This window comes from Panthera leo, chromosome C1 (assembly GCF_018350215.1).
Source record: "Panthera leo isolate Ple1 chromosome C1, P.leo_Ple1_pat1.1, whole genome shotgun sequence".
In the NCBI taxonomy this organism is placed as follows: Eukaryota; Metazoa; Chordata; class Mammalia; order Carnivora; family Felidae; genus Panthera; species Panthera leo.
The window spans coordinates 70,871,809-70,883,481 of record NC_056686.1 but is presented as its reverse complement, the minus strand read 5'-3'; the positions used below and the strand labels follow the sequence as shown (position 1 = coordinate 70,883,481).

Below are 11,673 nucleotides of genomic sequence, written 5' to 3'. Positions count from 1 at the left end.
AGTGAGCACTCCCTTTTTAACTGTGAGGGGAAATGGCCAAAATGAAGCCTTGGTATTTCAAGGAAAAACTGTCATATTAAGTTGCTTCTTAGGATGGGGAGGGGTGTGGGATTTTGAGGGATGGATAGTTGAAATTTCGAAACCCTTCTTGGGAACAGGACTAAGCCCCTCGCCCCCGTATCGGTAGCCTGGGTTAGGGGATAGGTAAGTAATCTTTGGTGATAATTGGTTTCTTCCTCCCCATCAGCCCTGCGCTAATAGCGAGCTTGCGATGATGGCCCCTAACAGGCTATTTGGCTGTCATTCACCTATGCTTAACAACATCTAGCCAGCCTCCTGATGGCTTAGGCCAAAAGCAAAGAGGATTTCATTGGACTCTGAAGCTGTCACCATGGTGTGCTCACTTTCTCGCCTTGATCTTTCATCCAGGATTGGGGGTCTGTGCGTGTACATTGGGGGCGGGGGAGGTGGGAGCACTACACCCTCCCTTGTTCTTCAGTGTTAATATTTGTTTTTGTCTCAATTTAGGTTTCCAAGAGCTCTCAGGAGCCTCCTTAAAATACCAAACCTGTTTCTCTCCTCTTGAGTAAATCCATTGGCTCCACTAAAAACAAACAAAATCCATCAAAGCACATCTTTGTGTTTTTTCTAACTCCGCTCCTATGCCTGCGACTTCACCATCTGATCTCTTTCCTTTTCCGGCCCCTCTTCCTCCCTGGAGAATTTTAGGCTGCTATGGAAGAGGGGAGGAGCCGGTTTGACCCCCGCTACGGGAGCAACACAGGCATTCATTTTCTCTGCACATATTTTGCTGAGTGGGTGTGGGACATTTCTGCATAAACTTCTAGTTCACGAGTGCCATCGTCAGTTTTCTCGCTGTCTTCTGCCCAGGTCCGTTTCTTTGCCCTAATTTTACATGTAACTTTCCCCGGGTTGGGTTGTTTGCATCCATGATTCCCCCCGCTTGAACCTCCCTTCCCCTGGGCCTGACCTAATTCTGGGTGCCGGCTGTTGTTCGGTTTATTTCTCCACTTTTGCCAGCGCACGTGGCTCTTCTAGGATGCTTCATTTTTGCTTCTAGGGTGGGTGTTGGGGTTCACTGGGGCTCGGAGCACGTGCCTTGAAGCAGCCACGACCCGCTTCCCCCACGGAGCCCAGGGGCCCCAGCCCCGCGGGCGTAAGGAGGGGGCGGGGAGCAGGGCCCGGGTGAATCACAGGGCGTAACAGGTGCCGCAGCCGCAGCTGCGCCCGCATCCCTCTCCGGCTCTAGGGATAAGGTTTTCTTTTTCTCTAGGTTTTTTTGGAGGGGGTGGAGGAGACTCTGGGGGCCAATGCAGGCCGCGGTTGTTCATCGCCTAGCAACCGGAGGAGCCAATGGGAGGCGGCTGAGCCTGCGGCGCCGGCGGCGCGGGGGCGGGGTGGGAACCTAGAGAACCTGCCCAGGCTGGGGGTGGCCGCGAGGGGAGGAGCGGAGCCCGGCCAAGGGCGGGGAAGGCGGGAGCCCGAGGCGGAGGCGGGGCCGCCGGCGCGGGGCGCTGCGTGCCGCGGCGCCTGTGCGGGCCCCCAGGGCTGCGAGAGTCGGCTTAAGACGGCGAGCGGTGCCTCCCCCGCCGCTCTCGGGGGCGGTGACGGTGAGAACTCTTCCCCCCCCGCCACGCGAACGGGGATTGTGACGCGCCCGCCCGGAGAGGGGCGGGGGCACCGGCGGGGCCTGGGGTGGGCGCCGGCTGGGAGCCAGAGGGCGGGTGCGGAGGTGAGCGCCGGCACCTGGCTCGGCGCCCCGCTCCTCTGCGAGAGGCTTGGCGCGGCCGTTGGGGCCGTTGGAGGAGGCGGGCGAGCTTTGACCCCGGCCGTGGCTGGAGGAGGAGGTGGGAGGTAGGTGCCAGCGCGGTTCCGCTCCCGCCAGCGGTCGCAGCGCTGCGCCCCCGGGAGGAATCCGGACCGCGGAGCCCCAAATCCTCTCCCGGATGGAGAGAGGGTGGCGCCTGGCGTGGGATGACGAGCGACGTGGGGGAGGAGGGGATGGCCAGTTTGGGGCTGCGGTGTGTCGCTAGCGGAGGCTGCGGGGCATGCGGGCTTCGGGATTTGTTGGGGCGAGCCGCAAGAGGCAGTCCTTAGAATGAGTTACTGACTGAGCGGCCCGTGGCTGCTGCGGGGGAAGAGATCCCCGATAGAGGTCTAGTTAAAAGTCAAGGGGAAGAGCTTACATCATCCAAAAGGCAGGCAAGTGTGAAAATATTTTGGTGTAGAATTTTAACAGTAGAGAACGGTAAGCCGAATTGTGAGCTCCCTGCCCGCTTTTGAGCCTATGCTGATCGCCCTGTTTTGCAAGCCACTTGGGCCCAAGAAATGGAATCTGCTAAATAATTTGTTCCTAGCACGTGTAATGTGGTGATCTTTAGATTATTAGCTCATTTCAAGGTCCGTAGTTGTGATTGCCAGATTGTCATTACTTGCAACTCTGATAACAGTTCTTGTTGAATCTGGGAGAATCGAGATTTCCCTTTCGTGGGTGGGGCATAATGGGGGAGAGGATTAGAAGAGGCACTCCTCCAAGAGTGGATCTAAACTGAGTGGAAGCGGCCTGGAGTTTGAAATTGCTAGGGCTTCCCTAACACAGATTAGAGTCTGGCTGTAGAGTTGGTGGTGAAAGATGGATGCCTTGGAACATTGCATGGCTCAGGAGGAATTGGTTTACTCTTTAGGTAGAAGAAAATTCTGGTAGCTTGATCTTGAGCTGAAAGGTAGGTATGACTTGACACATTTAGGAGATTGAATAAAACTTGAAAAGAGTGAGAGATCTGGAGAGTGACAAAAATGCTTTTAAACTTGAAGTCAAGCTATCTTGAAATTTAGAAGAAGTTAGAGGTAGATTTATGAACTTGGATTCAGAGAGAACTTCCATCAAAACTCCTCTCCTATAGCTATCATAACACAGAGGCCTAGGAATCTTATGCTATTCAAACTAAACAAGTAAAAAAGCTAATGACCAATTTGACCCACAGTTCTGTTTGCTGTCAGTGAAAGTTCCTCAAACAAAATGGTTCTTTGAAAAGAGGATTAGCAGCTGATAAAATGAAGGCTCGTTTAGTGACTTTGCGGGGCCTCTTCAGCCAAGTCGTTTTATCCCTTCCTTCCCTCCTCTTTCCCCATCTGTGCAATGTAGATAATAAAGCCCTAGGATTAAGTAACATGGGTGAAGCAGCTTGAAGATAACTGCAAAGACTGTTATTCTAGGCTGAAATGTGAAGATCTCCTCATAACACATTGTGCCTTGTGACAAGACTTGTTAAAGTACGTTCTGTTCCAGGCATGCCGAGGTGGCATATATATGAGAACTAAAACGTTAACTGTTCAGATGATTTGTCAGAAGCCTCAAGACCGGCACAAAGATTGTATATACTCATGGGTTCTCCTAAAACCCGACCTAGCTGCTCTTTGACAAAGCAGGTTTTTAAAAGGTGGACATTATAAAAGTAGACAAAAGTAGCCTTATATGTGTAGTATGTGCCTACAGATAAAAAGGTCAAAGACATTGCCCCACAAGTGTGTGATTTTAGTTCGTTTCACATCCTTAAATCGGAGCCAGTCCAAAGCTTTTTAAGTAGTGTTTCTTTTCATACATTTTGCAATAGCTGTGAATATGCCTTGTTGGTTTGTTGCGCTCAAGACACAAAGAGTTTTGATACTGTGAGGGGCTTTTTGTGTCTTTAGTGATGGTGATTATGATTAGCTGGTAATGAAGGTAGATGTTAATCTTGAATTCAGAGGTGACCTAGAGAGGTGCACCATTCACTATTGCTAATGGAAAACAACCTAAAATCATTACTTTTGATGGTGGGTCAGTAGTATACATAGTACCAGCAGATGTACTGAATTATGCTTTAATAAACACTGAGCTGCTGCTTGCCAGACCTAAGGATAAAAAAGATGAGTGTTGCCTTGAGGAGTTTGTTTTGTAGGAAATTAACAGTGTAGGGAGGGAGAGAGCAAAAATAGAAAAGAAAAATTGCAACTAGGAATAGGCTTCAGAAAGGAGAATTTCGGCTGTGTTTTGACAGAGAAGGAGTTCACCTGGTAAGTGCATGGTGTCAAGTTCTGCCCAATATACTGTTGGGGAAATACTAGTGGATTGGTTGTTGGAGTCAGGTGGGGTGTGTTAGTGATAAGGTTAGAGAACAGAGCTATGACCTTTGACCAGCAGATGCTAGGGAGCTTTTAAATGGTTTTGTTTGGTTTTTTATACATTTTTTTTTTTTTTTTAGTGTTTATTTTTTGAGAGAGAGACAGAGTGTGAGCAGGGGAGGGGCAGAGAGAGAGGGAGACACAGAATCCAAAGCAGGCTCCAGGCTCTGAGCTGTCCGCACAGAGCCTGATGTGGGGCTCGAACTCACGAGCTGTGAGATCATGACCTGAGCCGAAGTCAGACGCTTAACTGACTGAGCCACCCAGGCACCCCGCTTTTAAATGGTTTTTATCCAGGAGAATTATATTAGATTTTTAGAAGGGTATTTCTGCCAAAGTCAGTAATTTGAATGATCTGAAAATGTTGTGAATGTAGATAATCTAAGTAGAATCTAAGAGACCTCAGCCCTACTCAACAGTTAAATATAGTTAAAAATAGTTTTTGAAGCCCCCAGAAACTGTAGGAAAGAAAAGTGATTATTCATAGAACCAATTTTTATCGAGGATGTTTTACTTTCAAGATTGGGGGAATAGGGATACAAAGATAAATAAGATATAGCTCCATTTTCAAGCAACTTGTAGTTCAGTAAGAGAAATAAAATTATAATGCAGTACAGAAACTAAGTGTCATTAAGGGCTGTTAAAAAACAAAGGCCCTAGCACTGTAGGATTCCAAGATGAGAGAAGACACAAATTGCCTTTTAAATTAAAAGTAAGTTCTTGGGACACCCGGGTGGCTCAGTTGGTTAAGCTTCTGACTCTTGTTTTCAGCTCTGGTCCTGATCTCAGAGTTGTGAGCTTAAACCCCTAGTTGGGCTTCTTGCTGGGTGTGGAACCTGCTTAAGATATTCATATTCTCTCTCTCTCTCTCTCTCTCTCTCTCTCTCCCCCCCTCTCTCCCCCCCCTCTGTTCCTCTCCCTCTCCCCCCCCCATCCCCATCTCAAAAAAAAAAGTTCTTAAGTAGAAATTAAGCTACAGCCAGTTAGCCAATAATATTTACAGCTCTCATCTGTTAATTCTTGCTTCCTATATTCCCTTCCCTCCCTCTTAACTCTCCTGAGTCGAATTTTGGTTTTGACCATTCTACTACTACTTTGACCTTGGACAAGTTATTACTTGACCTTATCTTCTCTGTCCTTAGTCATCTTATTTGTAAGTTAGGAATAATACATACTTCATAGAGTTGTGATTAAATAATATGTTAATATCCATAATGGTGCCTAGAAAAATAACTTACATTTATTATTTAGTATTTCTATTTGATATAAAAATGCTGCAATTGAATAAGAACTAACTTAAGGACAGAATGTTTTTATTTTTTTGAGTTGCTAGCAGATCTGTGAGCATCTAATAAAGTCTCCACATGTAAGGAACTCAGTTTTCACATTCTGGGAAACTAACCTTGAGAAAATGATTTATTGTCTCCTTTTCATATTTGCTCATCACTTTTCTGAAATCCGATTTCTTCACCTTTGTCATAAAGTCACGAATTGCCAAATCCACCATATTTTATTCAGATCTTGCCCTTTCATGGCCTTTGCTGCTGTTCATTACCCCCTCTTCTTTAAAAATTTCTTTTCCCTTAGCTTTCCTAGAGTCCACCCCCTACCCCAGTATTTATCTCCCCCAGTGTATATCCAGGTTCCCTTCATTCACCGGCTACATGTTAATGTTCTTTAGAGTTCTTTCTGCTGCCTCTTCTTTTCTGTACCACATATGTGCTGACGACTCCTAGATCTGCCCTGATGTCTTTTGATCTCCAGGCCCTAGAGTTTATCCCCGTTTGAATGTCTCATGAGGGCATCTCTAAACCCGGTAAGTTCTACACTGAGCTCATTATCACATACTTAACTACACCTGATTTTATTAATCTTATTCCTCTGTTCTCTTTAAGTGACACTGTTACCTGTCTAGTACCAAAGACAGATTTTCGCATGAGAATAAATGCCTCCCTTTTGTATACTTGTCATCGTGTTTGTCAGTCCAACTTCCAAAGTGTTTATCTGTCCTTCATGATCCTCATCATCATGGCTAAGTCCATCAGCCGGGCCCTGACCATTAATTGCGTAGTTGGCTATTAATATTTTTGTGCCAGGGCTGCCGAGAATGGAACCTTAATGTTTTGGAAACATCGAGTTGGGTTGAGATTGCTAGAAGAATATTGCTCTAAAGGAATCCTAGCACTACATACAATCATGTATAGGGTTTTAATGAGTGGTCAGTAGCTACTTACAATCCAAGATGAGTACCAGCTATTGCATATGCTTTTCATCTGAGAGTTAGTCTAGGTTGTAAAGGTCCCAGTCTTGAGTGTGTCAGTCCTTTGCCAATAGATTGTCATCTGCTTGTCTGTACTTTCCTGTCTAAAGTTTGGCACCTGCAACATTATTCTTTCTTTTCTGTACCCAAGTCTTAGAAATATCCCCACACAAAAGATCTAGAATATAAAATGCAAGAAGACATCTTAGAAATCATCAATAAGTAAACCCGTCATCAGCTGTGTTATTTTATAATGAAGAGATGGGCCTGCAGAATTCATATCATTTGCTTGGGATACGTGTTGAGTGTCAAGAGGAGGCCAGGATCTGTGAGGCTTTGGAATCATTAATAGCTAGTTTTTATTCTTACCTTCCATATTATTAAATAGCTGGATTTTCATTCCTGCTCCCAGGTTTGTAACTGGGCAAGTTAGTTTAATCTGTCTCAGATTCTTCCATCTATAAATGGTGTTCTGTCTGCTCCTTTCTAGAGCCATGGTAAGGATGGCATAGCTGATGAGCCACTCGGCTGAGAGTTGTTCTCTCCTACTGGTTTCTTGTAATTAACTGGCATAGGAGTTCCAGTTCTTCACTCCCTGTCCATGCATCCTTTGTAGATCTGTATGGCTTCATACATCTTTGAAACTATAGCCAAAACTGCTTGTTTTTATACTTTCAGGGGGAAGAATCACTAGCTTTAGATCCTGTGATTCAAAACAGCTTAATCCCTGCCTTAGGAGTTGTCAGGCTGAGGACCCAGGGCTCTTGGTGCCTCATAGCCAGACCAGGTAGAATTTAGTGTTTGACATATTTGAGGGACATTATGTATTTAAAAAAAAAATTAAAGGACTTCAGATACAAAGAATTAGTTGTATTCTTGGTTCAGGACACATTCTCATAATTAATCTATTTATTTAGTTTTAATAATAGGCACCACCTAACATAAGAGTAGTGCCTTGACAATAACCTCTGTATAACCATATAGGCCCTTCCAGCCCTTTTCCCTACCCGTCTCACCTGAGGCAACTGTTTACTGAATCTTCTATTCATCATTCCCTTGGTGTCTTTTAAAATACAGTTTTATGGCATCTGTGGGTTTTCCAAACACATACACAATTAACAACTATGTTAACGTGCCCTGTCTTCTGAGACTTTTTTTTCACTTACTATAATGCAAAATTCATCCATGTGGTATTGCTGAGACTCCTCTATGTTGTGTGTCTCTGGGATTTTCTGATTGCTGCCTAATACTCTGTTTTGCATATATGCCCCACTTTTTTTTTCCATTCTGTTGCTCTTGGGTGTTTGGGTTGCCCCAGGGTTATGCTCTTGTGCTATTTGGCTCATATAAAGAATGTCACTATTTATGTTCATGCCCCTTTGCACAGAGATGCACAAGTTTCTCTTGGATTTATACGTATAAGGGGACTTGCTAGGTTGTAGAGTATATGAATGGGATATATGAATTTCAGCTGCCAAACTTTGTTTTTCAAAGGTTCTCCCTACCTTCCAAGGTTTGTTGAGCCTTAGCCAGGTTCTCTAGGACTGTTATTTTCAACCCTCATGTAGTACTCTGGAACACTTTTACATTATTCTCAAAATCCATTCTGTAGCACCCATAGGTAAGAATTCCTTTTTGGTATTCCATATTCTAAGTGCATAAATAGAATACTAATTTACACTGAAACACATTCTGTAGAGTATAAGCCACGTTCTCAGGCTTGATGCATCAGAATCCTGTGGAGTTTCTGTTAAAACACTGATTTTCTGTGTCCCACTCCCACAGTTTCTAAATCTTTAGACCTGGAATGGGACTTGAGAATTTGCATTTTCAACAAGTTCTAGATGCTACTGATGCCCATCCTGAGACCACAATTTGAGAACTATAACCAATGATTGAATTTGGGCTGAATCATTGAGAAAGCTATTATACATGATTACACTATTACAGATTCATGAATTATGGTGGGTTTTTTGTTGTTGCTGTTTCCATTGCCTTTACTATGTGTTGTTACCGTAATTATTTTAGGAACAAAATACCGATAAATGGTAACTTTTTTATTTGGACTTCTTAGCTGACTTTAAACCTTACAGAGTAAGATAAATTTTAAAACAGTGCTTCTCTTTTGTTCTAAACAATCCTCTTGTAAGAATATGATTGTTGCTTTCCTACATGTATACTGGAAGAATTTGAAATTGGTATACTGTCTCTAAATTAGCATGCTCTTTTTTTTTTTTTTTTTTAATGTTTTATTTATTTTTGAGACAGAGAGCATGAGCCGGGGAGGGGCAGAGAGAGAGGGAGACACAGAATCCGAAGCAGGCTCCGGGCTCTGAGATATCAGCACAGAGCCCGATGCGGGCTTGAACTCATGGACTGTGAGATCATGACCTGAGCCGAAGTCGGACGCTTAACCGACTGAGCCATCCAGGCGCCCCTAAATTATCGTGCTCTTGATTCATACACTAGATCACCTTGCTGCTTCTATGAGCTGGCACCAATCAAGATTAAATTGAAAGCCATTCTGAGATGCACTATGGCTTAAATGTGGGTTCTTGTCTGTCATCATACTAAAGTAGCATACCTCACACTAATATGTCATTGAACTTAACTGACATTTATTCAGCAAACGTTTTACTGGATCCTACCATGGCTCATTTATGATACATCATAGCAAAGCAGAGTACAAACAGTACAATGCCAGGCCTCTTGACCAGTAGGTCAGTTTAGGTAGTGGGAGACAAGTTTCATTACAGTGAGATCTGTGTTGTAAAAGCTAATGCAAAGTGGGGGCACCTGGGTGGCTTAGTCGGTTAAGCATCCAACTTCAGTTCGAGGATTGGAGCCCTGCATCTGACTCTGTGGTGACAGCTCAGAGCCTGGAGCCTACTTCTCTCCCTCTCTCTCTGCCCCTTCCCTGCTCACTCATGCTCTGTCTCTCTTTCTCAAAGGTAAATATTAAAAAAAAAAAAAAAAAGTTAATGCAAAGTGACCTGGAAACACAAACAGAAGGGAATGGCAGTTCCAGGAAAGCTTGGCAATTTGGGGTCTATATTCACTAGATTAAAAACAAAATTTTTGGGGGCGCCTGGGTGGCTCAGTCGGTTAAACATCCGACTTCGGTTCAGGTCATGATCTCGCGGTCTGTGGGTTCGAGCCCCGCATCGGGCTCTGTGCTGACAGCTCAGAGCCTGGAGCCTGTTTTGGATTCTGTGTCTCCCTCTTTCTCTGACCCTCCCCTGTTCATGCTCTCTCTTTCTCTCTGTCTCAAAAATAAATAAACATTAAAAAAAAAAACTAAAAAAAAATTTTTTTAATTGCTATAACATGGAATGTTTTGTCTGTGCTTATATACTTCACATCCCAGTTGCTCAGTTGGAATAATTACTAATTGTAATGTAGTCTCAAGGTGACTTGGCAGAAAAGTGAGTACTTATGTTTGTGTTCAGTTTGAAAAGCAACTCATGTACTGTGTTTTCCCTCCTCTCTTACAATAAAGACAGTAAGGTGTAATAGTTAATGTGTTGGACTACTTGGGTTTGAATGTTGGCTTTGTCACACTCTAGCTGTGTGACCTTGGGCAAGAAAACCCTCTGGGTCTCGGTTTTGTCATCTGTAATGGGGTGGGGGAAGATAACTATTTGGGCTGTTGTGAGATTGAATGAGTTATTATATTAAAATGCTTTAAATTTTTCCTAGTTAATGGTTTATCCTTAATAAATTGTTATTGTTGTTAGGGGCACCTGGTGGCTCAGTGGGTTAAGTGTCTGACTCTTGATTTCATCTCAGGTCATGATCTCACAGTTTGTGAGTTCAAGCCCCACATCAGGCTCTGCACTGACAGTTTGAAGTTTGCTTGGAATTCTCTCTTTCTTCCCCTTCTGCTCTTTTTTCTCTCTCTCAAATAAATAGATAAACTTAAAAAAAAAAGTTAATCTTGTTAGAATTAGGTAGAATCTCTTTTGCTAAACATACGGTTGTGAAGACCATGTGTGCACATTTTTATAAAGAGGAAATTTTGATATGAATAGCTGTACTCAACTCCATATTAGGTCCCATGAGAAATGTAAAAAAATATAGTTAATAGACTCAAAATTCTTTAAAAGTCACCTAGTTCAGCCTCCTCATTTTGCAGATGTGGATACTGAAAACCAGAGAAATGATGACTAGGTCAAGGTTGCTCAGTGAATGACAGAAGTGGCCCCAAGAACCTTAGCCCCTGACACCTGGTCTAGTGCTGTTTCAATATCCTGTGCAGCTTCCTGAAGTGACACTGTCCTGAAACAAACTAACAATTTGATTGGGGAGCCATGACCAGAACAGATAAAAACATAAGCAGTGCAAGTCAGTGTATAATGAAGTATCAGGTGATGGGGAATATCTCTAAGTACATACCTTATGTAACTTAATAAACTGCTCTCCTGATGCAAGGAAGTACATCTTATTGCTGAGTCATGGAAGATCAATAGAGTAAGAGCATTCTTTTTTGAAAAGAATCTTAATAGTTATAAATCCGTGTCAATCTATTTCCCTTCTGTCTCCTACCAAATTGAGATTATAACTGAGCCAGAGGGATAGTCCCTTTTGCTAGGTGTGCCAGTACTCTGTCTTTACTCTTCACAGCAGTGCAGTGGGGGATGGTCTTCCCTGATGGGCTAGATCCCCATGGATATACTCCAACAAAGCAGGGCATCATTGTGAAGACTGCGTCACCGTTGCTCACTTGTACGTGTGAATAGGTGGGATAGGTGCTAGAAATGTAATTGATAGGTGGAGAGAGCTTATCATTTGTCTAAGTTGATATTTCCACTAAAGGGTAGGGATGCTACCATCTGGGATTGAGGTGGGAGTACTTCCTCATACATTATCATTAATTGTGCATGAGCCCACTGCTTTTAAAGATACTACAAAATAATCCATGCTCCTAAAACACTCCAGCTATATCAAAATGTCCTATTAAGAAGTGAATGGAGGTAGGGTCCACCCCACCCTACACCCAGCCATCTCATCCCACAGGATTGTCATGTTAGTAACAGTTTGTAACTTTTCTAGACCTTTCTCCTAGAGTTGGGTAGTATTTATATAGTTTGATTTAATGAAACATGGTGATCATACTATTGATATTATCCATACTGGGGTTTTTTTTCATGCTGTACATGCAGATCTTCTTGAATAATCCCAAAGTAGCCCATCTTTTGGCTAAACTATCTGTATTGGCATTTAACTGC

General features: G+C 43.6%; 1 protein-coding gene across 12 annotated transcripts in view; it reads left to right on the top strand.

Moving 5' to 3' along the window:
* The window catches only part of LOC122227738 (SSX family member 2 interacting protein), a 42,741-nt gene continuing 31,068 nt past the window's right edge, over positions 1 to 11,673 (top strand). For 3 of the 12 annotated variants that reach the window (XM_042952430.1, XM_042952419.1, XM_042952420.1), the window contains exons 1-2: positions 3 to 204; positions 5,950 to 6,001. The gene's annotated coding sequence lies outside the window, so the exon portion shown is untranslated. Of the gene's footprint in view, positions 205 to 1,494; positions 1,632 to 1,714; positions 1,876 to 5,949; positions 6,002 to 11,673 lie in introns of those variants that run through there. The other 9 variants (XM_042952428.1, XM_042952427.1, XM_042952421.1 and 6 more) reach the window with 6 other exon arrangements.